Source organism: Rutilus rutilus (genome assembly GCF_951802725.1).
Source record: "Rutilus rutilus genome assembly, chromosome: 18".
NCBI lineage: Eukaryota > Metazoa > Chordata > Actinopteri > Cypriniformes > Leuciscidae > Rutilus > Rutilus rutilus.
In genome coordinates, this window is record NC_140231.1 from 35492880 (window position 1) to 35508099 (window position 15220).

Sequence of the window (15220 nt, forward strand, 5' to 3'; positions counted from 1 at the left end):
TTTTACAGTTCATTTTGAACCAAAAATATTATTTCTGAATTGTGATTTGATTATTAACACAAATTTTATAGTTTTTGTTTCCCCGTTATATGATATCAGAGGCCATAAGGATTTTCCATCAGGGTTCACATTATGTGGTAATGAAACTGTTGACAGATCATTTTTTTTCTGTCTATTGACAGTTTCTAAAACCACATATGAAGTTTATTTTACAAATGTCACTAAAGGTGAAAGATAAACGGCTGATTACTGTAGATTTTCCATAAAACTTATGAATTAATAACTATAAAGTCATGTTTTCCAGTATTTTAATAAATTCTGGTTATGGAATTCTTAAAAACAGTAGTGAAATATTATTACAATTTAAAATAATGGTTTTCTATGTGAATATATAGTAAAGTGTTCCTGTGATCAAAGCTGAATTTTCAGCATCATTACTCCAGTCTTCAGCGTCACATGATCCTTCAGAAATCACTCTAATATGATGATTTACTATCATTGTGGAAACAGTTGTGCTGCCTAATATTTTTATTTATTTATTTATTTATTTATTTGAAACTGTGATACGTTTTTCAGGATTCATTGAAAAAGAAAAAAAAAGAACAGCATTTATTTTCTAACAATATAAATTATTTACTATCACTTTTTATCAATTTAACACATCCTTGCTGAATAAAAGTATTCATTTCTTTCAACAAAAAAAAAAAAAAAAAAAAATTGCGGACCATAAACTTTTGAATAGTGTATATTGTTGGATAAGTAAAAATCCCAGATCATAAATGCATTACAAGGAGTTTCACACGATGGCAACATGTTCATGTCTGCTCAAACAAAATACAGCGTTCCTTATCATTCTTAGAAAACAACTTTTCAAATCAAAAGTACAAAAATAAAAGAAGGGCACACACACAATAAACTGGAATTCATCTCTCTGCAAAATAAATGTTCCACTAAATATAATTTAAAGATATTCAAGAAAGCGCTTGTTAGTTCAGTAACTCTCCTAATAACACACACTTTTACAGCAGAAATATCTCAACAACACTGTTCAGTGTGACATTCACCAGCAAGACAGAACTTAGCTCTGATGTGGTGTGGAGGAACTCGTGCCTTTTATATCTTACATGAGCGAACCACAGCTGAGTCTCTGCAGTGTGGAGAACATGTGCCTTTCCACATGAGCGAATCACAGCAGATCAACAGGATGTCACATGTGTTGATGAACGGGGATAAACCAAAGTTCAAAACATCAAGCAGAGGCATACTGTATCTCACTCACACACCACATGTGAGCAAAATAAGATAAACATCCCGACGCAACAGATTATTAAATGCTGAAGTATAGTTCATGTTAACTAATAACTAATGTTGATGAATGGAACCTTATAGTAAAGTGTAACCCATTTTTCATATTTAAAAAGTGTGAATGCTACAAATTTCAATATTTAAAAGGAAAATTAAATAAAAAATGTACAAAAAATTGTGTTTTGATATGATAATGATCTGAACTATGAAATTGTATGGAATAAAATGACTTATTTGTGTCACATTATTGACTCTATAAGCATCGGGTTATATCTTAAAACAGGAGAAATAAATCAATATTTACTGTAGATCAGTTAGTCATGATTCACACAACTACAAACACACTAAAGATGAACAACTGAGTAAATACAAAAAATACAAATAAAATAAACAACAACATTCTAAATAAAAACACAGCACAGAAATAACACTGTAAATATACTGTACTATAAGATATACATTTATTAATTTAGCAGATGCTTTTATCCACTAACAAATGAGAATATGACGAGTAATTTGCCACAAAGCCACAATATTTATAGTATATAATATCAGGTTTATTAGAACACTATTAGGAGACAAGCAAGAGCAGAGGAGAAATATAGAGATTTATTTGGTGTTGTTGTAAGTGCCTTTTAAGTTTAATGTGGTGTTGTTCAGTAAAGACTGTCTTCAGCATTTTACTTGTGGTCATGGCCTGAGCAGATAATGAGAAGTTCATTTCACAAACAGATTAGAGAAGCAGGATAATAAGCAAACAGATTCAGCACTGTCAGTTAAAAACAGGAAGTATTGATGTGGGAGGATGTGGCCTGAATCTGTGTGACTGTGACAGATTTATTCCAGTGTTTGTGCAGGACTGAGACTGATCCTGCATCAGAGACTATAGCAGGAGCCAGTGTTGACACATTATATGTGGTTTATATCTCTCAGATCTGCAGGATGTGCTTCCTCTCTTCTGCTCATCACAAGGTAATTAAAACACTTTATATTTAATTGTTTTGTAAAGATATTTTTATTAATTTATTTAAATCCAGACATTAATGTCTCTATTATAGTGAAACTGAAATGTAAACCTGTATTGCTCAACAATCATTAACTGATGTCAAACTTCACTCTGAACTGAACTACTGTATTCTCTTGAACAGATATTACCAAAGTCAGAATATATGAGGAATGGGAGAACATGTGTTGAGCTTCACAAACTACAGGATAAATTACACATGTGGACAAGAGAGAAAGAGAAGAATGGGGAATAAAAATGAAAAAACGTTACAATCTAATGAACAAAAACAGAAAAAGACGCAGAGTCTAGTCAGAAAAAAGAGCATTAATAGCGGAAAACCAAACTGTGAGTATTTATGATGTTTAATATCATTCATCATCAACAGTTTTCATCTTCTCTGGTGTCTGAATGTGTAAAATCAATTCAAAACTATGATTTTTCATTCACTACACAGTATAAAAGCAACAAGCAACTTTGTGGTCATAAGTTTATGTTTTTTGTTTTTGTTTTTAATTAAAAAGATGTGAATTTTTTTTCTTGTCTATTTCACCAAACTATACGAAAACATATTTTATTAGCCTACGTGAAATTCAGTTCAAGCCTGTTATGCTTATTCTCATAGCGTCACTAAAGGCACTTTCTAGGGTCTATCTTCTGCCGAGCTCCCCTACAACATGTGTGATCAAGTGTAGGGTACACTAATCCATGTTCGCTTCAGCCCCCTTTAAAACATATGAAATTTGTTTAATTTGTCATAATTTTGCCATTTGAACTGAATTTTCTTTGAACTGTGTGTAATGTAATAATTAGTTTACTGTCATTGTGAGGGGACAAAAAACATTAACAAAGCCGTTTTCATCATATTAGGCACAAGAAGATTAAAAGTGAATATGTACATATTGAAAATTAATATAATACAATGTATAGCTTCAGTAAATTAAAAAAGCTCAGCTTTAGGAGGGGAAGAGACAGAGCAAGAGAAGAACAAAGAGAAAAAGAGAGTGAAATAATCTACGTCCCACTGACATGGTTTTTAAATCTTTGTTTGAAAGCTATTTGGGCCTTCAAAAACATTTTGAAATGCACATATGTAGATCAGAAAAATCTACATTTTCTTGGGGAACCCCTGAACTCCCCGACTACCTCACATTCGGGACCTCAGGGGTTATAAAACTCTCCCATACGTTAATATGCAAGTTAAAATTAGACCCTTAACTAAAATGTTACTTTTTTTTTTTTTTTAAATCATAGCCTACCCTCATTGGGGACTGAACACCACCAAAATAAAAATCACCCCTGCATATTCTTATTCATTTTGTTCAAAATACCCACATTTTGTAGATTCTGAAACTTGTATGTAAATGTATATCCACAACTGAGCTCATGGCAGATCTTTCTGACACTGATTTATTAATTGTCGCTGTTTGAGGAATTGCTATAATCTGATGTGTGTGTTCTTCATTCACAGTTTCTCATGATTCACCGATTCATTGTGATGTTTTAGTCACAGAAAAGGTGAGACACGCACAAATACAGAGAAATATTGAGAACTGAAGCAGAAATCTGATGTTATATTGATCTTTGTGTTATATTTATATATATTTCTGTGTTTCTCCTTTCAGAAAGCAGCAGTGTGATTCATCTAACCTGATAAATATTCTCCATCATGTTCCTTTCTCAACTAATAATAAGTTCACGGTTCAGACATGCACTGTTACTGTATATAAGATGAATGTGTATGAATGGATTTTATATTTATATAGAACATGTTTGTATTTCATGAATATAGGACATGCTTCCCTGAACACATCTGACCTGAATCTGAGTTTTACAGTAATCTTGATTGTAACCTGACAGAAACTGCTGGTTGTGTGTGTTAATATGGTCATATAATGCCATTTTTGTACAAGCTAATATGATTCTTTAAGGTCTAAATTAAAAGTTTGTAATATACTTTAATAAAAAATTCTCATTAGTATTGTAAGAAAACACTAATTTTACCTGGTCAAAAACAGCTCTGTTTTCAGCACGCTGTTTAAGTGCATGTGTCTTTAAATGATAAGGAGCTTTGCTCGCCCCGCCCCTCTGTTCTGTGGGGCGTTTTGACCTGACACAACCATAGACAGTATATAAACTGGACACAGCGACCCCATAGTTTTCAATGGAGAAAAGTGAAGCAAATTAGAAGCACTTCTTCCTGATGGCTGAGCGACTGCGCAAACTCAAACTGAGCTTGACGACGTGGATGTGACGTGAGGAACCCGTCTGACAGTTGTAAGTCTTCAACTAGCTGTGCCAAGCGAAATCTGAACCATTCCCTTGAGACGGAGAGTGTGAGTAGGAGCTGTCCATGAGCTAGGAGCAGGAGCAACTTTATGACTTTCTATGGGCTTCTCTCTTGACTTTATGCCTCTACGTCCCCCCGATAGACTGCAAGCTTCTCCTCCTGTCTATACGGTAATTTCCAGAGAGTCGCGTGGTTATGACGCAATAATTAGCCTGTTTTTACAAAAACTGCTTCTACGGGGCCATAACGTAAGCTACAAGGTAATGGAGCATTTTATACATTGTCGTGTTTTTTAGAAATAAATAATGGACAAATGGAGTCTTTAAACGCCTCAGATGTAAAGTTATTCGCTGTCAAAGTGACGCCAAAATGAATGGGAGTCAATGGGATGCCAACAGCAGGTGAAGGCTTGATAGCCAATGGCGGCCGCCGGGGGTGGTACGGAAATCGAGAGATGGACACAACACACGTGGAGTGTTGCCTTGACAACAGCTGAGGGTATATTTTGAAGAATGGCAGCGGAGTCTCTGAGGACACTGTGCAACCAAACAAGATGACGGCCCCGAAGAAGTTGGACAATTAAGGCTCGAACAGGACGTTTCTGAATGGTTGGTTAACGTAATGTCACTTTGATCTATCTTTGTGTGTACTAGCAGGGTAGAGTAGTGAGATACGAACGTTATGTGTATACTGATGTATACGATGTGTGATATTCGTGAGAATACGGTATTTTGGGGGAGGAGCATCAGGTGGTGCGAAATGTGAGTGAGGTGAGAGACGGCTGGAGGTTGAGATGAATAAAATGTAAGTTCCTGCAAGTGATGGACTCACGTGTGATTTTCTACAAAGAAAACACGACATGCGATAGTTCATTAAAAAGCAAATAAGTGATCAGATAACATAACTTATTCCGGCGTAATATTGAAAAACATCAGAGTATTTATAGTCTTGAATCATATGCATTTGCAGGATGTAAACAGTATTTTGTAGGTATTGTGTTACCATTCATCTTCATGCAGTTATAACTGTTTTTTTTTCAGTAACAGTTTTTTTCTTCTTAATCAGTAACAGACACCGTTATAAACCATCTACAAAAGTAAGCTAGTATTACCACGTTAATTTTAACACCTGTGTACACAGTTCGTAATTACACAATAACCATAACGCATTGTTCATTATAAACGTGGGATTATGAATTATATTGAGAACGTCGTACATAGAAAACATGCCGTAATGTACTCGCGATTTTCAAAGATTAATATAAAGATTAATAAAATGTTACACTCACTTCTTCTTCTGGAGGTTCAGCAGGAACACGAATAGTTGGTACCGATCCTTTTTTCAGGAGCAGCTTCTTAGCAAAACCAGCTTTATAACGTCACTGACCCTCGTTTGTAAAGCAGTCTAGTGTGTGAAATGATTCGCGCAAACATGAAAACATTGACCGTGGGGAATATTCCCTTCGAAAACAAACTCAGCCACTGCGTCTTCAGCGGTTCGGATTTAGGAACATCAACATGATGCTGTGTTCCTTATTACACCCAAGAACAGAACACCACAATCGCTTAGACGCCATTCTGCTCATAGACAGTGCTCCAGCGTATCAACAATGCGGACTATGATTGACAGCTCGCTCACGAGCGAGGGCGGGTCTGTGTTGAAAGGCTGCTGTCAATCAACAATTGTGGGAGGGGCGTCCGACCGTGTGACGTCACAAAATTGAACGGCTTGACTTGAGAAAGGTGAAAACATATAAGGAGATTTAAAAAAAAAAAAAAAAAAACACTAGATGGATTTGTATCATTTTATGATGGTTGTGTACAGGCACTGCCAACACACATTTCAGTACAATCAACTTGTAAAAGTGCATGTACCATTATATGACCCCTTTAAAACGATCTGTATCTTGTCCTGCAGAGGTGCCAAAACCTTTTACAGTTTTTTCCAACTGCTTACACACAAAATCTTTTCATGTCACACAATTTTTGAAATCTCTCACTCAAAGTGCAAATCTACATGCCAAATCTTCAAAACCATAAGCTATTTCTCAGCCTTTGACTCAGTTTTCAATTGCATAAAACACTTTTTTTTCAAAACACTACACACAATTCTCTACCTAAAACACAAAGATCTATCAGGAAGTGACTTGCTTTCCTTTTCCAAACACAACCAATCAAAATGCTACACTTATTCACCAGGTCACACACACACACTCCTCACATGTGCAAACACTAATTGCTTAACTGATCACTAACCAATCACTGCTTTACTGTAGTATAGGCCTAAATAGGTCAAAGGTCAGATTACCTGTTTTGAACAATGGATGCTAACAATGAACAGAGAGCAAGAGGAGTAGGAGGAAGAGGCAGGGGAGGACGAGGACGAGGAGGAGGAGGAGGAAGAGGAAGAGGCAGGGGACAACGAGGACAGATACCAAGAAGAGGAGGAGGAGGAGGAGGAGGAAGAGGAAGAAGAGGACGAGGGCAAATAAGAGAAGGAAGGAGAGCCATCTCTGATGAGATTAGGGCAACACTTGTTGATCATGTAATCAACCACGGTTTGACCATGAGAGAGGCTGGACTGAGAGTCCAGCCCAACTTGAGTCGATTTACAGTGGCGTCCATAATTCGAACCTTCAGAAATGAGAACAGGTATGCAACTATCTAATGACTATTTTAGCATTATAGTAATACTGTAAAATACGTATGACTGCATAGTATTGCATAAACATTTGTAACTCTAAGCCATCCATTTACTGCACTGCATTGAATGAATGAGGCTGGTTATCATGCTGTACTACATTTTTTTGTAAATGGTTTACAGTTCCTATGCTGAACACATACTGTGTTTGAATTCTGTACAGAGTGGAAAGCCAAAGACATCATCGAGGACGAGGATGCTTGTTTACAGATGTACAAGAGACTGCAATTATAAATATGGTTTTGACCAACAATGCAATTAGGATTCGAGAGATAAGAGAGCATATCTTGAATAATGACACCATATTCAACAACATCAATGCTGTAAGCCTGTCGACCATACAACGCATCCTCCAACGGCATCAAGTGACGATGAAACAACTTTACAAGGTGCCATTTGAGAGAAACTCTGAAAGAGTCAAGAATCTGCGACATGACTTTATAGAGGTATGTATGCAACTCTACTTCCAATACTTCAGACATACCATATTTACTCATCTGTATATAATTTTGTCTGTTACAGAGAGTATTGGAGATGGATGCCCATGTAATTCGCCACAAATTTATTTATGTGGATGAGGTTGGCTTCAACCTCACCAAAACCAGGCGCCGTGGACGAAATGTAATAGGACAGAGGGCAATTACCAATGCCCCTGGACAGCGTGGGGGTAATATAACCATGTGTGCTGCCATCACTCAAAACGGGTCCTCCATCACAATGCCACACTGGGTCCATACAACACCGGCCATATACTTACTTTTCTGGATGCAATTCACACAATGCTTGTCCCTGATCCAGATCAGGCACCTGCTAGATTTGTGGTTATATGGGACAATGTTAGTTTTCACCGGGCTGTTCTGGTCCTAAACTGGTTTGCCACCCATCCACAATTTGTAGTTTTGTACCTACCCCCATATTCACCTTTTCTAAATCCCATAGAGGAATTCTTCTCAGCCTGGCGCTGGAAAGTGTATGATCGCCAACCCTATGCCCGCATGCCGCTTCTCCAGGCAATGGAGGATGCATGTGGGGACATAGAGGTTGCCTCTGTCCAAGGTTGGATACGCCATGCTAGGAGATACTTCCCTCGATGTTTGGCAAGAGAAAACGTATCTTGTGATGTGAACGAAGTATTGTGGCCAGACCCAGCTAGGAGAAGAGATGAAGCTTAGCACTGGGGACTGCCAAGATCAAGAGAGGGAAAGTGTATTTAACATTTTCTCCTCAATTCTTGTTTGAGCAATTATAATACTTTTTAATCTCTATTAAATGAGCTGTAGCAACTATAGCACAATCTCCTTCACTGATGTAGGGTTCTTTTAAAACTGACATGAGCTTTCTGCCATTTCTAGATAAGATCAGACATGAGCAGCTTGTAACACCTCTGGTATGTTATAACCCTGATGAAGAAGTTTACTTCTACACTCAAGAGAAATAATTTTATAAATGTTTAAATATTTAAATATTTTAAAAAGAAATCTATGATGGACTATCACAGCGCTTTGTCTACCATGTCACACCATCTTCAACATTTGTATTCTGTGCCATATTTAGTGCAAGGGACCAGTTACCAGTACAAGAGATTAATACCGGACGACTGAAAGGTCATGTAAGACAAAGACAGATTGAACTTAAATAGTAAAGGTCAAATAAATAAACAAACACTACCAACTGTATATCTATATGTATAGATGAACCAATGCAAATGTTCTGGTGGTAAAAGTGATACAACAAGAAGCAAACACATTTTTAGAAAAGAATAGTGAACTATCTATAATGTCAAATTTCACCACAGATCTTTGAGGAAACAGATTACAGCAGTTTACAGACTCACATTACTTTCTGAAAGAAAAGCACACCTTTAGAGTGATATAAACCCCAATAAACAAATACAAATAAATGGATTCCTCATGAACTTTTAAGCAATTAATAAGACAGTTTGATCATTTTTGTGCCATTGGTTTTAAGTGAATTGTAATCAAACACACCTGATTCAACCCGTGTGATAATGAGCTGATGAGTTGAATCAGGTGTGTTTGATTAGGGAGACAAAGAAAACGTGCAGTGTTGGGGGTACTCCAGGAGCAGGGTTGAAGAACACTGCTCTATTGACACTGCTTTCCAAACAAAAAGTGAAACTGCTTTAGAAATAAATCATCTGAAATGTTTGGGGGAAACCCTGTTGAGCAACCCCTTTTAACCCCTTTTAGCAAGGAAACCCCCACATTAATGATTATGGAAGTCTAAGGAACACCGGAAGTTTCCTTTTCAAATATTTACTGTCCTTTAGGGATGGGGAAATGAAGCCTCATGAATCACTGAAGCTTTCCCCTAACTGTTCCGGGAAAAGATTCAAAGCTTCGAGAGTGTCGAGAACAGCGCTGAGAACAGCGCCATCTGGTGCTTATTTAAAATAAAGCAGCCAGAAGCCTGTGTTAGAAGCTCTGGCAGATGAAGCAACCACAACACACTCCATAGTTTCAATGTTATGTGTACAAATAAAAACCTTACATGTTTGTGTTTGTTTTGTTCATTAAATAAATTATTTTACCCATTAAAGTGTGACAATTCAAATATAAAATGAGCTTATATGATTCAATAAGATCTAATGTAGGCCTCCCTCTCTCTCTCTCTCTCTCTCTCTCTCTCTCTCTCTCTCTATACACACATACACAGACACACACACACACACACACACACACACAATTAATAAGGACATTGTCTGATAAAGGATCATCCATTATTAAATGTGCTTATGACACTTGTTACTGATAGTGCTTAACTGTAGGAATGACAGAAAGTTGATAGTTTTAAATTTTTTGTATGATTTTTGACTGTTGCCATTGCCCTTCACCAAACACCAACACCCTCTCCCCTAATCCCACCCTAAATCCAAATACCAACACCAAATTACCTAAAATCACCAAAAAGTGCAAAGATTTTACAAAAACAAAAAGACACAACAACAAAAATAATAGCCTAAGTAGCGAAAAATAAATTTTGCTCATTTAAATGTAATATATTGATTAACTTTCAAAGTACAGCACTCTCCTCACAAACCCATCAACCAGACTGAGGCAACAATGACTCGTTAAATACGATCTGGAGTTCGAGCCTTCTGACACCCAAAGCGAAACGCGCACGTGACTGGAGAGAAAGTGAGGCTTCGTTTGTCATCGATCACATGACTCTAGTAAACCAATACACACCCCAATACGGGGCTTCACTACAAATTGTTTCGCTTGTGTGATACGCGCATCGAAGCTTCAGTGTCATTTATAACATCACTACTGTCCTTTGTAAGGAACCAAAAGTGAAAGCTGGTTACAGCTTTATTGAAAAGCAGATAAAGGTCAAAATAGTCTGTCTGCTGGTCACCAGCCGTCAAGGTGGATGCAGAACTGGATAAAGAAACTGAAATGGACCAGGCTGCACCAGGCGGGGTGAAAGGCAAGGGTATTTGCTTTCAGAAAGTGCACACTGGGAACGACAAGCACTGACTCCACTTGGCAGAAACAGCAGCACAGACTAGCAGGCTTGACACAGGATAACAGGTGATAATTCTCGTCTGACACACACACACACACACACACACAGGACGAAACAGGACAAGATTAAGCAGTGGTAAATCACAATGAAGAGGCGTCTGTAACGGGCATGAACGAACAAACAATAAACCGAAAAGAGGGGAGAAGAACACGAGATCTAAATAGCAAGAGGATCAGGGCAAAGGGGAAACAGGCGATCAGCCCTATACACACACTACGCAAATAACTCAAGGTCCGCCTCCCCCTCGCGTCAAAGCGCGTCAATCAATGTTTACAATATCGATGAGAAAATGAAGCGGAACTATCCTTCTGGTCACGAAAAGAGAGAGAAAAAAAGACCATAAGAGTTCATTGCGGGAACAGTGATCAGGCAGACTTGTGTTCTCTCCTCTCCGAGTTTGATGTCAGCAAAGAACAGTTAAGTTGATGTGCGTCTCTCTCTAGTCTGTCTGTGTCTTGCTTGCTAACACCGGCCACTTCCAGGGCTGTGCTCTGTGACTTTGTGCCTGACAAAAAATTGAGAACGGTATACAACTAGACTATTTATTACGTTTCATAAACGATAAAGGACAAAGGTGTTTGTTTATAAACTGCAGCTCGGAAAAGAACCACATTGTGCGTTAACGTGTTCATATGCGCATGCACGAAATTAAACGCGCACTTTCCAGCAGAAACATCTGTGGGGACCAGTACAATATGGCCGTGATGGCACTCCTCATAGTTTTAAAACAAGACGATGATTATAGTCTCTCAGTCAAGGTTTAGTTACAACTCTGCACTAATGCCAGATGGAAAGATAGTTTGTGAACATCTTGTCAACTGGGGCATCGACACAGCGCAGTTTGCTCACTGAATACGGGTTCCTCCATGCCTTTTCGATCTGATTGTATAGATCGGGCAGGAATGGAAGGCTCACGAGAGCTGGAGCGTTATGGCTGGAAAGAAACAAGTCTGCCATGAGTGGTCTCTTCCCTTGCGTGCTCCTACAGCAGCTGAAGCCTCGCTGAGCGCGTTACATAACACTCAACAACTCATCATCCGCGGGGCAGGGAGGCTGTGGGGGATCGGGGATCGTGAGAGATTAACAACTCTCTCAAACTCCTCGGCGAGAAACTCCCTCTGAAACCCTACGGCTCCAGACTGGTACAGATGTCTGTCCCTGTTTTCAAGAACTGATCGTGAAGAAAGTACGTGCTCTGAGCTCAAACAGTAAACGCACAAGCTGTGTGTGTCATCAGGTGTCAAATATCTTAGCTTATCTTATCTCATCAAATAGCCATGAATACCATTTGAAGTTTTAGGTTGAAGCTACAAACAAAACCGTCCCTGAAGAAGAAAAGCTGGTGACGTGTTCTCCAAATTCCCCTTATTTACTTCCGGGTCACACTAGTAGTGACGTCATAGGCTGTCGCCGGCCAATATGATTAGTCGTGATTAGATAAGCGTTTCAGACACCGGTTCACCCGAGGCGTTCCCCAAAGAGTCATCGACGGAGTGTGAGTTCCCTTTCGAAGGGGAACTCCAAAACACAAATCACATGGGGCGTAACGCTTGTGTTTTTGTCTAATAAGAAAAGGTCAAACATATTTATGTATCCATTATGCCATAGTTGGTGTAAAGGCTAGGTCAGAGTGACTGGTCAAAAGTCAAAAATAGATGAAAATAGATATATGAGGTGACAGCTTTAAGAGCTTTAAGAGAATATAGCAGATCTTGCATTATCTCATGTCTGTAGAGATGGACACAGACATATTTTGATACAAAAGTACACCACGTAATCAATTAAAATACACTTCAATCTTACAGCACAGAAGAAATAATCAAACATATCAGAGCATATAGTAGACAATATATGATTAAAGAAATCAATAACATCTAAAATAATAATAATATATTAAGTATAACTAATAAAATAAATAATATGAATAAAGACATTATCATAAACATTGACATTGAAGTGTCATCATTTCCTGGACTTCATGAAGGTTGTGATGGACAGATATGAAAAAAAGTTTTTTAGTGATATTCTGTGGAGGAACTTCAGATAAGAAAAAGAGATTATGCTCTTTTAGAATAGAAATAAAAATATAAATCATAGTATAAAACAGTTAGTATTGAGGTGGGAGTGTGTTGCTTGAATAACTTTGACTTGTGACTGTGACTGTGTATGAGTTTCCAGATATTCCAGTGATTATAATAACTCATGCTGATACTGACATTGAAAGTGAAACTGCATCAGTGTCTATAGTAGAAGCCAGAGGAGGAGTGTAACCTTCACACTGTATAAAAGCTGAGCTGTCTGAGTGGTCTGATCTCAGATCTGCACTGGATGTGTCCTCTCTTCTGCTCATCGCAAGGTAACTAAAACACTTTATATTTAATTGTTTTGTAAAGAGATTTTTATTAATTTATTTAAATCCAGACATTAATGTCTCTATTATAGTGAAACTGAAATGTAAACCTGTATTGCTCAACAATCATTAACTGATGTCAAACTTCACTCTGAACTGAACTACTGTATTCTCTTGAACAGATATTACCAAAGGCAGAATATATGAGGAATTACAGCATGGGAAAATATGTGTTGAGCTTCACAAACTACAGAATAATTAAACGTGACAAGAGAGAAAGAGAAGAATGGGGAACCAAAAGGACAAAACGTTACAATCTAATGAACCAAAACAGAAAAAGACGCCGAGTCAGAAAAAGCAGCATTAATAGCGGAAAACCAAACTGTGAGTATTTATTTCATCATCTTCAGTGTTTCATCTTGTCTGAATGTCTGAATGTGTCACATCAATATATATAATTTCTATATTGGAAAAGCAAGAAGCAAATTACAGTTGTGGTCATGAGTTTATATAGTTATTTTGTTTATTTCACCATATTTATTAAAACATCTTTTAGCAGCACACGTGAAATTAAGTTAAGGTCTCTTATGCTTATTCTTATTCATTTTGTTAAAAATACTCACATTTTGTAGATTCTGCAACTTGTAAGTAAATGTATATCCACAACTGTGAGCTTTTGGCAGATCTTTCCATCAGTGACACTGATTTATTAACTGTCACAGTTTGAGGAATTGCTATAATCTGATGTTCATGTTCTTCATTCACAGTTTCTCATGATTCACCGATTCATTGTGATGTTTTAGAGACACATAAAAGGTGAGACACACACAAATACAGAGATATTGAAAACTGAAGCAGAAATCTGATGTTATATTGATCTTTGTGTTATATTTATATATATTTCTGTGTTTCTCCTTTCAGAAAGCAGCAGTGTGATTCATCTAACCTGATAAATATTCTCCATCATGTTCCTTTCTCAACTAATAATAAGTTCACGGTTCAGACATGCACTGTTACTGTATATAAGATGAATGTGTATGAATGGATTTTATATTTATATAGAACATGTTTGTATTTCATGAATATAGGACATGCTTCCCTGAACACATCTGACCTGAATCTGAGTTTTACAGTAATCTTGATTGTAACCTGACAGAAACTGCTGGTTGTGTGTGTTAATAAGCTTTCCTGTAGCTCAAACAGTAGAGTGTTAGCATTAGCGTTTAGCGCTTGCAACGCCAAGGTCATGGGTTCGATTCCCAGAGAAAGCAAGAACTGATAAGAATGTAAATGTGTACCTTGAAATGTTTGCTTAGAACCTCGCCGGAGGTGATACGAAAAAAAAGTACCTGGAAGCAGGTGCAGGTACAACTTTTACACAGTGGAAAACCAAACAAAGTGGTAAATGGTATAAATGAGAACACTGGTGCATTGTGGTTTGGCCAAAAGTTTCCCCTAAACCAGGCTCTACAGCCCAAATCAATCACAGGGAGATTAAGCCCTACTTAAACCCCTATAAATAATTGGGGAGGGCAGCAAATAAGAGATGCATAAGTTTATTTATAATTGCCAGAAAGAAAGAAAGAAAGAAAGAAAGAAAGAAAGAAAGAAAGAAAGAAAGAAAGAAAGAAAGAAAGAAAGAAAGAAAGAAAGAAAGAAAGAGATGTGATTAGGAATGATAAGTCAGTTGGCCTGTGTAGTTTCTTCATTCACTGTGACCTATACTGCACTGGATGGCCAATTTCACATGTATTGTGTATTTTCAAAATACTGTATTTGTATTTAAATAAATTTTTTCACACAGTATTTTGTATTTGTATTTTAAATACATTTCCATGTATTTATGCCCATCTCTGCATATAGGGATATTAAAATAATCATGTAATATCAAGAAAGATCAAGTTCAAGACACTGTTATTATATTATTATATAATACTAAATGATATATATTCACATCTCTCCACATCTAATTCCTAAGAACTAGAAAAGACACATTTTCAAAACACAGTTTAACCAATCCTAA

The 15220-nt window shown here is 37.2% G+C and overlaps 2 long non-coding RNA genes across 2 annotated transcripts; both read left to right on the forward strand.

Annotated features, from left to right (window-relative positions):
* Positions 1-2139: 2139 nt before the first annotated feature.
* LOC311277793 lies at positions 2140-4300 on the forward strand. The gene is made up of 4 exons (XR_014625329.1): positions 2140-2277; positions 2454-2656; positions 3780-3826; positions 3934-4300. It is a non-coding gene; the product is annotated as an uncharacterized lncRNA (long non-coding RNA).
* An 8505-nt stretch (positions 4301-12805) lies between these two features.
* Positions 12806-14770, forward strand: LOC311277370. The gene is made up of 4 exons (XR_014625242.1): positions 12806-13203; positions 13380-13581; positions 13965-14013; positions 14119-14770. It is a non-coding gene; the product is annotated as an uncharacterized lncRNA (long non-coding RNA).
* The last annotated feature ends 450 nt before the right edge of the window (positions 14771-15220 follow it).